General features: G+C 41.0%; 1 protein-coding gene across 9 annotated transcripts in view; it reads left to right on the top strand.

Annotated features, from left to right (window-relative positions):
- Window positions 1–568: 568 nt before the first annotated feature.
- Window positions 569–14,081, top strand: part of SENP5 (SUMO specific peptidase 5) — a 56,836-nt gene continuing 43,323 nt past the window's right edge. For 7 of the 9 annotated variants that reach the window (XR_008957396.1, XR_008957394.1, XM_044382987.3 and 4 more), the window contains exon 1: window positions 586–790. The gene's annotated coding sequence lies outside the window, so the exon portion shown is untranslated. Of the gene's footprint in view, window positions 791–14,081 lie in introns of all 9 variants that reach the window. The other 2 variants (XM_026495935.4, XM_057306882.1) reach the window with 2 other exon arrangements.

Raw genomic sequence — 14,081 nt, 5'->3', positions numbered from 1 at the left:
CAGTTCTACTGCACAGACCTACTAAGCAAGCACTTGTAGGCAGTCACTGTTTGGTGCTGGGACTACAACGTGCGTAAGTCCGGGCTCTGCCCTCCAGCTAAGTGTTCTCAGTAGAGAGATGGAGCACAGTTATAAGACACACATTACTGTAACAACGGGTAAGATCACGGGAAAAACGGAAACCAAACCCGGGGCCAGGCCTCAAAGCGCATCTAGCGCAGGAAGGTGCCCTTTCGCTCTTGGCAAAAGGGAAAAGGGATTTAGCGGAGTGAGCGGCCATATAGCAGCTGTGGTCGGCCTTAGTCCTTTCGGAGTTAAAAAGTTGAGAGGGGGCTGAACAGAAGTCTCAAATCCGCCCCATCCAGCCTCTGCCATTTCTAGATCTCCGTTCCCACCAATCTCCCACGCTCGGAGGGAGACACGAGTAAGATACCGGGGGGCGAGCTGGGAGCGCCGGCCGGAAAACCCTGGAAGCGGGGAACTGCGCCGCCGGAAGCGGAGAGAAGGCGGAGCCACGCCCCAGCGCCGGGCCGCAGCTCTCTCTTCCGCTCGCCGCAAGATGCACGGGCGGGGCTAAGGCGTAAGGGTACGGAAGGAGGTGACGATATCAGTGAGCGCCGGCGTCGCGGCGGCGGCTCCAAAGGAAGCTCGGTGGCTGTGGCCGCTGCGAGCAGGCCGGGCACCTCCTCATTGACGGGGTTCCGTAGAACTGGCGAAGGCGGGGCCGCAGGCCGAGCTGCCGCAGTATCTCGATCCGCGGTGCGGCAGGTGCCGTCAGCGAGGGACGTAGGTAAGCAGCCGCCCGGGTGTCAAATCGCAATGACTTACGGACCGGGCTGGCTGGTCATTCCCGCGCCAGTGCGCGCCAGCTCAGCACCCCGGCCTGGAGGCCTCAAGCGCTGCCCTCCCCCCACGTCCGAACCGGAGGCAGCACATTTCTCTCTGGGCGCTGCTGTGCTTTTCTGGGGGCGTCAGGGAGCTCGTCCCAAGACACCGCTGTCCTCCCCTTTTTTTCCCCATTCTGAACTGTACGACGCAGAAGCAAAGAAAGCTAGCGCCCCCGGCCGCTCCTCCTGAGGCCGGGGAAAGGTTTGAAAGGTAGAGCTGCTGTTTGAGGTCCTCCCGCTACTGCCGTTTTGGAAGCCAAGGCTTTATATTTGTTCGGACCGTTCTGTTTCCTTCCTGCGTTTGGTTCCGTCGCCTCATACTCCTGGGACCTTGTTGTAGTGAATGGGTATGGCACAATTAAACACTAGGGTGGTGGGAAGCTTGTTTTCTGTCAGGCTTTCTGGTTTTCTACCAGGCATTCTATTTTTCTATCTATGCTAGGCAGTATCAATCCCCGTTGCGCTGGGCCACTCTGTTGGGGGAGGAGGGACGCGGAGAGGATGTGGGAAATGAGGGTTTTGTATTTAAGAGTCGGAAGAGCTGAGTTAAAATCTTAGCCTGCCATTTGGTAGTGGTTTTAATCTCGTGCTAGATACTTCGACATTTTTAACCACACGTAAAGGGGGCGCTTTCTTCTATATAAATTGGAAGAATGAAGTAGAGTGAAAAAAGCAGAACATCAGTCATTAAATGTTTTAGATTTAAGAATATCCTGGACACTTAATGGTAGGTTCCTAATTATGTCTTTTACGCAGAATAACTAAGCTTGGTATGGAGAAGGGTGTGTGATTAGAACCTAACTGCAGTCTCTGCTTTGGGTTGGGCAGCATTAGGGAGAGGTCAGACTCTCCTAGCCACCCAGATGTCTCATATTTATTAAAACATTATTGGTATATGAGGAATAACTTAAATCAATTTTGCTTCTTCCTAATGATAGTTTTGCCCAGCGGGCCCTTTCTAGGAAGAAAAGCTGGAGGGGCTTCATTTACACCTTGGCCCGCTTTCCAAGGAATTCTTTGCACATATTTCTGAGGACCCCTGCACTGTGCTTATAACAGAGTTCAGTTAACACTTCATCTTAATTGAAAATGTGCAGAGAATAAATACAAGAACTTGACCTTTGAGTGGCTGGACATTACAGTTATGAGTTAATCTGAGGAGCTGCCTTTTTCTGTATTGGAGAGAGTAAAACATACACCACTCTGAAGTTTAATAGACCTGATGTTAGAGGAGTGTTTGGGGGGGAAGGGAGTGGATATGCATTCAGGTGATTTGAGTGAGTAGCACCTGTTCTTACAGTTGCTTGGTCAGACAAATTAAGGATGCTTTCCTTTCCTCAGTGGAACATGATGATGATGGCTGCCATGCATTATGTAGCCAAGTGCAATCTCCAGTTCCTTTGGTACAGAATTGACAATTGGGAATTTTAACTCATGGACACAAAAGGGACCTTGAGGGTCATCTAATCTAGTGGTTCCAAAACCTGGCTGGGCATCGGAATCATTTGGGGGATTAATACAAAACTCTAGGTGCCTGGGCCCTACCTCAGTAGATCTGAAGTGTGACGTGGGTATTTGTGGTATTTAAATAGCTTCTCAGGTGATACTCATGTTTTGAAAACCCAGATGTAGAGCAGGTTTCACATATTAGTTGATGAACAGGCTCCAAGACGAAGTATAATGCCCTTAACAAATAACTTTACTTGAATCAGTAGTACTCTTTCAGGTTTTGTACCACTTTGAGCCCAGAAGATAAGTCCCGTAAATCAGTAGCTCAGTATAATTCTGTTTTTGTAGTTTCCAATCCGTTAAAACTTCTTGAAGCTCTTTGATGAAAGTATTAGATTTTACTATACAATTTCTGACTAAATGTTGCTTAGGTTTGTTTTTGGCATAAGTATATAAAGGTTATATCACTTTGTACATCAGCTTTTTATTAGGCTTTTATGCCAAGCTTTCATAAACTATGGAAAAATTCAATTTAAGAAAATTTTGCTTTTGTTTTGGCTTATAAACCCAGTGCAGTATACACAGGTTGTTTTTTTTTTTGTTTGTTTGTTTTGGTTGTTTTTTAAAATTATTTTAAAACCCCTTCCTCCATCCTGGTATGCATGACTGCTTTGTATCAGTAGTCAGCTTCCAGGGGAATGCAGTTTGAGAACTGGGCTCTGAAGGTCTCTAAGTGCCTATAAACACCTAATTTGACTAGAGGCTTTCAGTATTTAAGCTTGTCCTTGAATTTTTAGTCCTTTTTTTTTTCTTGGTCTAGTTGTAATGTGCCACTGATTTAAAGAATTCGGTAGATGCCTGGAAAGGATCAACTGATAGGTGGTAACAGTGCTTCATATGTACATATACTTTTCTTACAGAGGAAAAGCCTCATGATACATATATGTATATATATGTATGAGATATATATATGTATATATCTTAATATCAATTTCTTTGGTACTGTTTTCAGAATTACTGAGGTAATAGGCCATCAGGCAGAGTTGAACATTCTCTTTTACGGAGATACACTTATTCTCAAATTATTCTTCAATAACCTCCTCAGTGCTCTAGTATTCCTATTCTGTGTTATTAGTAGAACCGGAAATGGACCCTACTTTGCAAATCCTCCAGAGGAGGATGCTGAATTATTTTCTAAAAGTGACCCTGTTTATAGTATGTTACCTTTCTACAACCGGATGACAAAGGGTATTCTAAACTTGCTGATTTTTAAAAAAGCATGTTAACAGGGTGCCCAGCTGGCTTGGTAAAGCATGTGACTCTTGATCTTGGGGTCATGAGTTCGAGTCCCACATTGGGTGTAGACATTACATAAATAAATAAATAATTAAAATAAACAAACCATGTTAATAAATACGTGGTCCATGAATTTGAGTCTAGAGAAACATATGATATGTGTCTGAGATGAAAAGCCAAGTCACTGAGTTTCTAAATTTTTTATTTTTATGCCTGAAATACCCTAATTCTGAGGCTTTAAAAATTGCTCTGTTTCAGAATCTGACAGAGCAAACTTTTCAAGTAGAGGTACTTAAAAAGGATAAATGTGGACCCAGGGTCCCAATTTTAATCTGAACTGATACTACAGATTTGACATAGAAACAGAGGCAGGGTGAGGGTAATAACTTGAAGACCTAGTGAAAGTCATTTGCTGGTCCTTGAGGCAGTCTTCTGTGTCTATGAGGACTTGAGACCAAAACTGGATACTTAATCTACTTTTTATCTAGTGACTGAATGTGATGGAAGTATTACCAGTCCCATTATAGGGACTATAAATGTATAAGTTTCCAGTTCTCAGTCTTGGTCTTTTTTATGGTTCATTCATGTTCCCTGATGCCAGTGGGCATTATTTTTTTGTTTTTATTGTTTTTAATCTTATTTCCTGTAGCCCAAGCCCAAGGTGTATTTGGCCTCAGGTGACTGGCAGAGGGTGGAGCCAACTTTGAGTGTGATTGAGAGGAAGTTATCCTGAGTTTTTTTGTATGAGGGGCAAAAATTTAGCTTAAGCTAAAAACGCACATGAAAAGTGTTAAGATGCCCACTGGAGGCCGTCTGGGTGGCTCAGTTGGTCAAGCACACCTAGCTCCTGGTTTTGGCTCAGGTCTTGATCTCACGGTCCTCTGATTGAGCCCCATATCAGGGTCCACCCTCAGCATGGAGTCTGCTTGAAATTCTCTCTTGCTGTCCCTCTGCTCGTGCTGCTTCTCTAGAATAAATAAATCTTTAGTGGAAAAAAATCTTGTTTCCTACTGTAAGCCATTCATTCATTCATTTTTCTGGGTTGGGTAACCCCACCCCTATTTATTTGCTGTCCAACAGCTATGATTGTCTTATTACCTCTGCTGAAAAGAACTTTTCCATAGTGGTGCTTGAGTTAAGTACAGTGGCTGCACTGCAAACTTTTACCCAAATATTGGGTCCTTTAAGGATTGTTCAGACTTAGGGCTGTCTTAGAGTCAGTATCTCATAAAAGTTGAAAGCTCATTTTTTTAAAATAAAATTTTATTTATTTATTTTAGAAAGCAAGTGAGCAAGAGAGAAAGCACAAGCCAGGGGGAGAGGCTGAGGGAGAAGCAGACTCCCTGCTGAGCAGGGAGCCCGATGCGGGGTTTGATCCCAAGACCCTGGGATTGTGACCTGAGACAAGGCAGATCGCTTAACTGACTGAGCCACCCAGGCGCCCCTGAAAGCTCATTTTTGTTTTCCTTGTGTATGTATTTTATATTTGAACAAATGTTGGTATTTGGTGAACATGAACACAACAGCAGTGCCAAGAATACTGGAGCGATATGTAGAGGGACCCCCTACAGAGATTGCTTTTAGTTTTAATTACATGTGCTCTGAGTGCATGCTTGGGATTTGTGGATTTTAGGGTGTACTGATGGACTCTTTTATTGGAGAACCTTCAGTAGCAGTATCTTTGGCTTTCCTCTTGAGTGAGTTAGATTCCTCAAAAAAGAATCTTCAGATCTTCTGCTTGCAGCTTATAAACTGGCTTCCAGCAGTCTGGGATAGAGGTCTTAGCCCTTAGTGTGTAAACTCCACTTATGTTCATTTAATCAGTTCTTTTCAATATGATACCCTCATTCTCAACTGGACCAGATGTTTTCCAGTCTAGGAATTCATTGTTTTACCCTCTAGAGCTGCAGTGTCCAATATGGTAGCCAGTAGCCACATGTAGCAACTTAAATTTAATAATTAAAATTAAAGAATAAGTTCCTCATTTGCATTAGACATATCTCAAGTGGTCAGTAACTGTATGTGTCTAGAGGCTACCGTAACTGTATGTGTCTAGAGGCTACCGTAACTGTATGTGTCTAGAGGCTACCGCAGATATAAACTATTTCTGTCGTTGCAGATGTTGTATTGGGCAGCACTGTTCTAGTATAGAAAATAATGCTCCATGCTTCTGCAAGGGTGGGATAGGGGTAGTTGGCTGGTTTTTGTGGAGAGTAGGAGGGCATCTAAATGATTTGGCCAATCTGGTTTTTAGCACCATGTTCATAACCTTTTATGGAACCTGCTGCTGCCATTTTCTGACCTGTTTGAGGCACTGTTGTATAAATTGGATTGCTTTCCTCATTGCAAGCTTGAGATTAACTTTCTTCGGTCTTTTTTTTTTTTTAACTGTCTTCAGTCTAAGTCAATCTGCATTCCAACCTCCAAAAGGTTTTGTTGTCCTCTCTCCGTTTTGTGTACGTATGCTTAAAAAAAACAACAAAAAACCCAAAACTCTTTGACCTGTACATTTCATTGTATATAAATTCTATCTTAAAAAATGAAGTTAAAATAATACTTTACTTTCATCTTAATGGGATTTAGGAGGGAGTAAGAGTAAAACATGTTCAGTCTGCCATCTTTTTCCATAAGTAAAGTACACTATCAGCATTTAAATATGTACAACTGTCTCCATTTAAAAAAAAAAAAAAAACCCTACCTGGTCTTTCTCCTATTTACTTGGGCTTCTTTTTTTTTTTTTTTTTTAAGATTTTATTTATTTATTTGACAGAGATAGAGACAGCCAGCGAGAGAGGGAACACAAGCAGGGGGAGTGGGAGAGGAAGAAGCAGGCTCATAGCAGAGAAGCCTGATGTGGGGCTCGATCCCAGAACGCTGGGATCACGCCCTGAGCCAAAGGCAGACGCTTAACCGCTGTGCCACCCAGGCGCCCCTTTACTTGGGCTTCTTGAGCAGTTTTATATGTTGTGGTCTTTACTTCATCTTGGTTTTATCCTCTTCGTTCTACTAAAATTTCCCCTAAAAATGTCATCAGAATCAAATGGAGACTTTTTAAATCCTTATCTTTTTTTTTTTTTTTTGAAGTGATCTCCATGCCCTACGTGCAGCCCGAACTCATGACCCTGAGTTCAAGAGTCTCATGCTCTACTGACTGAGCCAGCCAGGCACCCAGTCCTTATCTCGATTGACTTCTCAGTAGCCTTTGACTGTTTCCCTCCTTCTAGAAACTTCCTCTAGCTTTCCTGACACCACACTAACCTGATTTTCTACCTCTTTCCCTGTTCATTTCTTCTCACTTCCCTTTGCTAAGTAGTCTTCTTCCTTTACCTTACATCCTAGAGTTCCTTAGAATACTGCATTTGCTTCTGCCTCTTACAGATTCTCCCTGGGTGATCTTGCCAGCTTCTGTAGCTTTAGTTACTATACGCTGATGGCTTAAAGTGGAATTCCTGTGATATCCTCTTTTTAGACTTCCTGACCTGTATATCCACTAGTGTATGTCCACTTGGATTTCCTACGGTCACCTCAAATCTAACATGTCTAAAACTAAAGGCTTAGCCAGTATAACCTTCCTCCAGTTTTTCTCCATTTGTTTCATATAAATTATGCCACCATCTACCCAGTAGTTTATACCAAAACTCTTACCCCCACATACAGTCTCCTGAAAAGTCTCAAGATTGATTCACTTGGCTGTTTGTCTCCATTTTCCCCTAATCTTAGTGGCTGTTGTACCTTGCCTACATTTACCTGTAACAGCCTTCTGACAGGTGTTCTTTGCTGTGGCCTTCTCCCAGCCATTCTGCACACGGCAGGTGGAATGAGCTTTTTTTAAGTATATAAATCAGGTCTTGTGCCCCTCTTTGTCTTTTAGTGGTTTGACACTACCTTTATGTTAAGTAGCGGCATCATTAATTTTGCTTTTCTATTCCTTGCCTACCTTTCCAGGTTCTCCTTTAAGTGATACTGAAGTTTCTTTCAGTTCCTTTGAATACTACATTCCCTCTCCTGGGCTTTTGTTGATCTGTTCCCTTCACCTACTAACTCTTTCTCATCCTTTGTCTCAGCTTAAAAATAATTTCTTCAGAAAGGTCTTCCCTGACCCTTTTGTCGCATATACTCTGAATGTTATCTTCTGTTCATCACGTTTGTGAATATCTGTTCAAATGACTCTCCCATTAGACTATAATAATTTTTCGAATGTTCAGATGTCATCATGTTTATAAAAACTCATTTACTGAAATTTTTAAATTATTTTTTAAGGTTTTATTTATTTATTTCACAGAGAGAGTGAGAGAGGGAACGCGAGCAGGGGGAGTGGGAGAGGGAGAAGCAGGCTTCCTGCTGAGCGGGAAGCCCAATGCGGGCTCCATGCAGGGCTTGATCCCAGGAACCTGGGATCATGACTTGAGCCGAAGGCAGATGCTAAACGACTGAGCCACGCAGGCGCCCCTTGATTTGAAATTTAAAAGATGTTTGCATATTTTTACAATTTTAGCATTATTGGTTGATATAACTACCACCAGAAATATGTTAGAGTACTTTTTAATGTACAGTCCGGATAGTTTCTCAAATTTGGGCAGGATTTTTAAGATCTTATATGCTTTCTTCCCCCTTCTTCAATCAAGATTTGTTATGGACTAATAATTATGCAGCTCTGTGTGTGTGTGTGTGTGTGTGTGTTAAAGATTTTTATATTTATTTGAAAGAGAGAGCACAATTGGGGGGAGGGGTAGAGGAGAAACCCGACACCCTGCTGGGAGCAGAGCCCGACCTGGGCTTGATCCCAGAACCCTGAGATCATGACCTGAGCTGAAGTCAGATGCTTAACCAACTGAGCCACCCAGGCGTCCCATGTGTGTGTTTTTATAGAATAAACATCTTATTAATAAGATTTTCCAGTGATTATATTAACTTTAAGTATTGAGAATAATAAATTCCAAATCTCCTTTTATGTTGGTAGTACACAATGAGAGCGTATTTGAATTTCATATTAAGAAGTTTATTTTAGGGGCACCTGGGTGGCTCAGTTGGTTAATGGTCTGCCTTCAGCTCAGGTCATGATCTTGGGGTCCTCAGATTGAATCCTGCGTTGGGTTCCCTACTTCGTGGGAGTCTTCTTCTCCCTCTCCTCCCCGCTCATGCTCGTTCTTGCTATCTCTCTCTGTCTCTCCTCTCAAATAAAATCGTAAAAAAAAAAAAAAGTTTATTTTAAATGTCTTTTTCCATTGATAAAGAAGTAAAGTAAAATATAGTACCCTAAACCAGAGGTTGCCAAACTTTCTTTGTTCACTGCCCCCTTAATGTCTTTTTCATAGTGCCCTTAGGTCTAGTAGTTCATTATGTAATTAGTAATGCTTTAGGTAATTAGATCTAAACAACTTAATAAGTGTGTCCTAACAACCTAACAGTCGTTTAAAAAAATACACATAAATTGAAAGACAATGTAGTTTTTTTTATTTCATTCTTAAATAACCACAATTACTTAATGCACTTGTTGGGCACTACAGAACTTCTGAAACCTTGGGACCATTAGACACTGCCACCCATATTTCCTGTTCCAAACTGATTTTTGCACAGTATTTTTTCTTTTTTTTTAATCATCACAGCAACCAACAAAAACCCAGCTTTGCAAAGATATGATGTCACCAAAAGGACTATACCAGGATATAATTTGAAACTGAACTATATTAAACTGGTAGTTTGTGGAGTGCTTGACAGGTATGACAGATAAAGAATATAATTTTTCCCTCTGATTTAGAATACTTTGTGACATCCTTGTGAGGTTACTGCAGAACCCCAGGGTACCTTGGCACACAGTTTAGGAGTTGTGGGCCTAAAGCGTTTAGTGTAAATTCTTTTATTTTTTATTTTTTTAAGATTTATTTGTGGGGGGGGGGCAAAGGGAGAGAGAGAATGTCAAGCAGACGTGCAGAGCTCGATCTCGTGATCCTGAGATCATGACCCGAGATGAAACCGAGAGTCAGACACTTGACTGAGCCACCCTGTGGCTGAGCCCCTGGTGTAAATTATTTTAGCCCTTTTTTCCTCTATCAATACTCAAAATACACATTTTTTTTTTAACAAAAATGGGCTGCTACATATTGTTTAGCAACTTTTTTTTTTTCATTTAGCAGTGTATTATGGTAAAGAAATTGGGTTGAATGTACATATTTAATTCCACACCAGCCTGAAAACTCCATTAAAACTGTAGAGAAGTGAGGGGTCTCTGGCTGGCTCAGTCAGTAGAACATGTGACCTGATCTTGGGGTGGTGAGTTCAAGCCTCATGTTGGGCATAGAACTTACTTAAAAAGCCGTAGAATTGTTTTTGTTAGGTTTTTTTGTTTTGTTTTTGTTTTCCCCCCAGATGACAAAGAATAGGAGCAGTGAGAATAACATAACAACATTCTGGAAGCTGGAAAGCAGAAAAGATTAGTGGTAACTGGTTAGCGGACTTGAGAAAGCTGAATCCTAAAGCAACAAGTGGAGAGAGCCAACAAGTAGCAATATTTGTGTTTAAAAGTTTCAGGATTAGTGGTGTCATATACTGTGGAAGTGAAGGTGAAAGTGAGACCAAAAAAATTGTGATTGAAAGTCTTTTTTTTTTAATTTTTCAAAGATTTATTTATTTCAGAGAGAAAGAGCATGCGTGAGCAGGAGGGGTAGAGGGAGAGAGAATCTCAAGCCGATTTTGTGCTGAGCACAGAGCCTGTTGCAGGGCTTAGTCTCACGACCTGAAGGTCATGACCTGAGCCAAAACCAAGAGTCAGCCGCTTAACTGTACCACACAGGCACCTCTGAAAGTCATTTTAAGAAAAATACTTCCAGGGCGCCTGGGTGGCTCAGTTGGTTAAGTGACTGCCTTCGGCTCAGGTCATGATCCTGGAGCCCTGGTATCAAGTCCCGTATCAGGCTCCCTGCTCATCGGGGAGCCTGTTTCTCCCTCTGACCCTCCCCCCTCTCATGTTCTCTCTCTCTCATTCTATCTCTCAAATAAGTAAAGTCTACTTGAGAAAAAAAAGGAAAGAAAGAAAAATCCAGATCTGACATTTTCTTCTCTCTGCATAAAAACAAGATGACTAAAGATTTAGTATGTGTTGTGGAGAGGGTAAAACAGTCTCTGGACTGGGAGAACCATGCCTAGGTGAGGATGGGGTACAGTGCTTTATAAAAGGACTGAATAGAAAAATATATTCTGAAGGAGAACCCTCTAGCCCTCTTTCCTGACTTAGTTCCCAGAATCCTGCCCCTTGCCACCATTTCCTGTTTGCCAGTGGCAGCCTCTTTCAAGTCTTTGAGCTCTTCTTTTGGTATAAACAGCATGTCCCTAAATTACCTTATTTTATTTTTTTAAAGATTTATTTTTTTAAAAGATTTATTCGCTTTAGAGACAGCACTTGCATGTGGGGAGGGGCGGAGGGAGAGGGAGAAACTCCAGCAGACTCTTTGCTGAGCTCAGAGCCCAACATCGGGCTTGACCCAGTGACCCCGGGATCACGACCTGAGCTGAAACTGAGTCAGACGCTTACCTGACTGTGCTACCCAGGGGCCCCTAAGGAGTTTAAGTAATCTCTACATCCAACGTGGGGCTTGAGCTCACAACCCTGAGATCAAGAGTTGTATGCTCTTCCAACTGAGCCAGCCAGGCACCCCTAAATTACCCTTTTTTTAATGTTACCTTTGATTTCCTAGTTTTAGGTTTATCTGTTATGTATGGAAGATAAAGATTTAGCTCTCATTCACATGTGCTCCACACTTCTAAATACATGTATACATCTTATCTATCGCCCACCTGTCCTCATTGTATAATGATACCGTAATTTTGGCTAGAAGCAATTTTTCTAAATTGGGGCAGTATTGTCATTTTGGATGAGGCCGTTCTTCATTATCCTGTTACATGATAGTTGGCATTACACCAGGCACTAAATATCAATTCCAGCCTGAATTCATTTTAACAATTAAGAATTTCCCACATATTTCCAAATGTTGGGTTGAGGTAGATATGGGGTATCTGGTTGAGAACCATTGGATTAGATCAGTGTTTACCTTTTTATAATTATGTAAATGGTAGTTACAGCTAAGCTATGTATTACTCAGTGATTCACAATGATTGTTTTTCCTTTTTTTTTTTTTTAAGATTTTATTTATTTGAGAGAGAGAATGAGCAGGGGGAGCGGCAGAGAGGGAGAGAGAAGCAGACTCCCTATTGAGCAGGGAGCCCCATGTGGGGCTTGATCCCAGGGCACTGGGATCGTGACCTAAGCCAAAGGCAGACGCTTAACTGACTGAGCCACCCAGGTGCCCCTGTTTTTTCTTTCTTGTACAACTTTTTCTTGTCCCTGAAGTTAGTAGTCTTTTTAGTTCAGTGTTCTCTGTACTTATTACTAATTTATCTTCAAACTGCCTTCCAGTTGTATCTCCTCTGTCTTTGCATTCAGACCCTTTAGTAATTCTATCAGTTTCACATTTTTGGAAACCTCTCTCTCAAATCCTTTTGACCTCTTCTGGATTGGTGGTTCTCTAGGCCTGAGACACAGTTTTCACTTTGTGATCTTTCTTTGCCATTTTCTTTAGTATTTCTCTAGCCTGCATATTGTTTTGGATCTCATTTCCTGGGTCTCGGGTCTTTCTTGATTTACTCCCTCATTTTGTCAGAGTACCTTCTGCTGTGGTTCCCTGAGAAAAAGATGCATGGTAGTTCTATATTTTGGTAATTTATGTCTCTGAAAACCTTATTTCTATCCTCAGTTTTGGTCGGTGATTTGGCTGAGTTGCAAGTTCTATGTTGAAAGTAATTTTCCCTCAGACTTTTGAAAGCATTAATACCTTCTTTTCTAGTTTATGATCTTGCTATTAAGATCATTGCCAATCTTATTCTTGATTTTATATGCAAATAAAAACATTTACATAAATATATTTATGTAATATATAAATACATGAATTATATATTATAAATTCATAGTTATATTAAACATTAAGAGTAAATTTATATGTAAATTATATAAATAGGTTTATATGTAAATATGTATTTTTATATTTTTAAATTAATATTTTAAAAGATTTTACTTACATGAGAGAGAGAGTGATAGCAGGGGCAGGGGCAGAGGGAGAAGCAGACTCCCCACTGAGTGGGGAGCCCAATATATATATTTTATATTAATTTTTAATTGAAGTATAGTTGACACACAGTGTTACATTAGTTTCAGGTGCACAACACAGTAATTCAAGTTTACATGTTATGCGGTGCTCACCGGTGTACCTAGCTAACATCTATCACCATATGTCGCTATTATACTACCATGAACTGTTCCCTATGCTGTACCTTTTATTCCCATGAGTGATTCTTTGCGTAACTGGACACCTGTGTTTCCCACTCCCCTTTACCCATATTTCTTATTCCTTGACTCCCCTCCCCTCTGTTAACCATCAGTTTGTTCTCTGTGTTTATGAGTCTGTTTCTGCTTTTTCGTTTGTTTTGCTTTTTCGATTCCACATATAAGTGAAATCATGTGGCGTTTGTCTTTTTGTCTGACTTATTTCACGTAGCATAATACCCCCAGGCCCATCCATGTCATCACAAATGGCAAAACTTCATTCTTTTTTTATGACTGAGTAATATTTTTGTGTGTCTCTGTGTACACGTATATACAGACTACTTCTTTGTCCGTCTACTGATGGGACACTTGAGTTGCTTTCTGTCTTGGTTATTGTAAATAATGCTCTTATTATAGGGGTGCCTATATCTTTTCAAATAGTGTTTTTATTTTCTTTGGGTGTTTACCCAGTAGAGGAATTACTGGATTATATTGTAGTTCTATTTTTAATTTTGGGGGGAATTTTTATACGTTTTCTACAGTGCCTGTACCAATTTACACTCCCACCAACAGTACATGATGGTTCCTTTTTCTCCACATCCTTACCAACACTTGTTATTGCTTGTTTGTTTTTTTCCTAGCCATTCTGAGAGGTGTAAGGTGATATGTCATTGTGGTTTTGATTTATATCTCCCTGATGATTAATGATGTTGGGCATTTTCAGATATTTCATTTGCAAATATCTTCTCCCATTCAGGAGGTTGCCTTTACGTTTTGTTGATGGTTTCCTTTGTTGTGCAAAGGCTTTTTATTTCAGTACAGTTCCAGTAGTTTATTTTTGCCTTTGTTTCCCTTACCTTAAGAGACATATCTAGAAAAATGTTGCTATGGCTGATGTCAAAAAAATTACTGCCTATGTTTTCTCCTAGGAGTTTTATGGTTTCAGATCTCACGTTTAGGTCTTTAATCCATTCTGAGTTAATTATTGTGTATGGTCTAAGAAAGTAATCCAGTTTCATTCTTTTGCATGTGGCTCTCCAGTTTTCCCAGCACCGTTTATTGAAGAGACTCCCCCCCCCCCCATTGTATGTTCTCATTTCTTTTGTTGTAGGTTAATTGGCCATATAAGCATGGGT

Source organism: Ursus arctos, unplaced genomic scaffold, assembly GCF_023065955.2.
Source record: "Ursus arctos isolate Adak ecotype North America unplaced genomic scaffold, UrsArc2.0 scaffold_4, whole genome shotgun sequence".
NCBI classification, from domain to species: domain Eukaryota; kingdom Metazoa; phylum Chordata; class Mammalia; order Carnivora; family Ursidae; genus Ursus; species Ursus arctos.
Note: the sequence above shows the minus strand (reverse complement) of the source record. Positions and strands in the feature narration are given on the sequence as shown.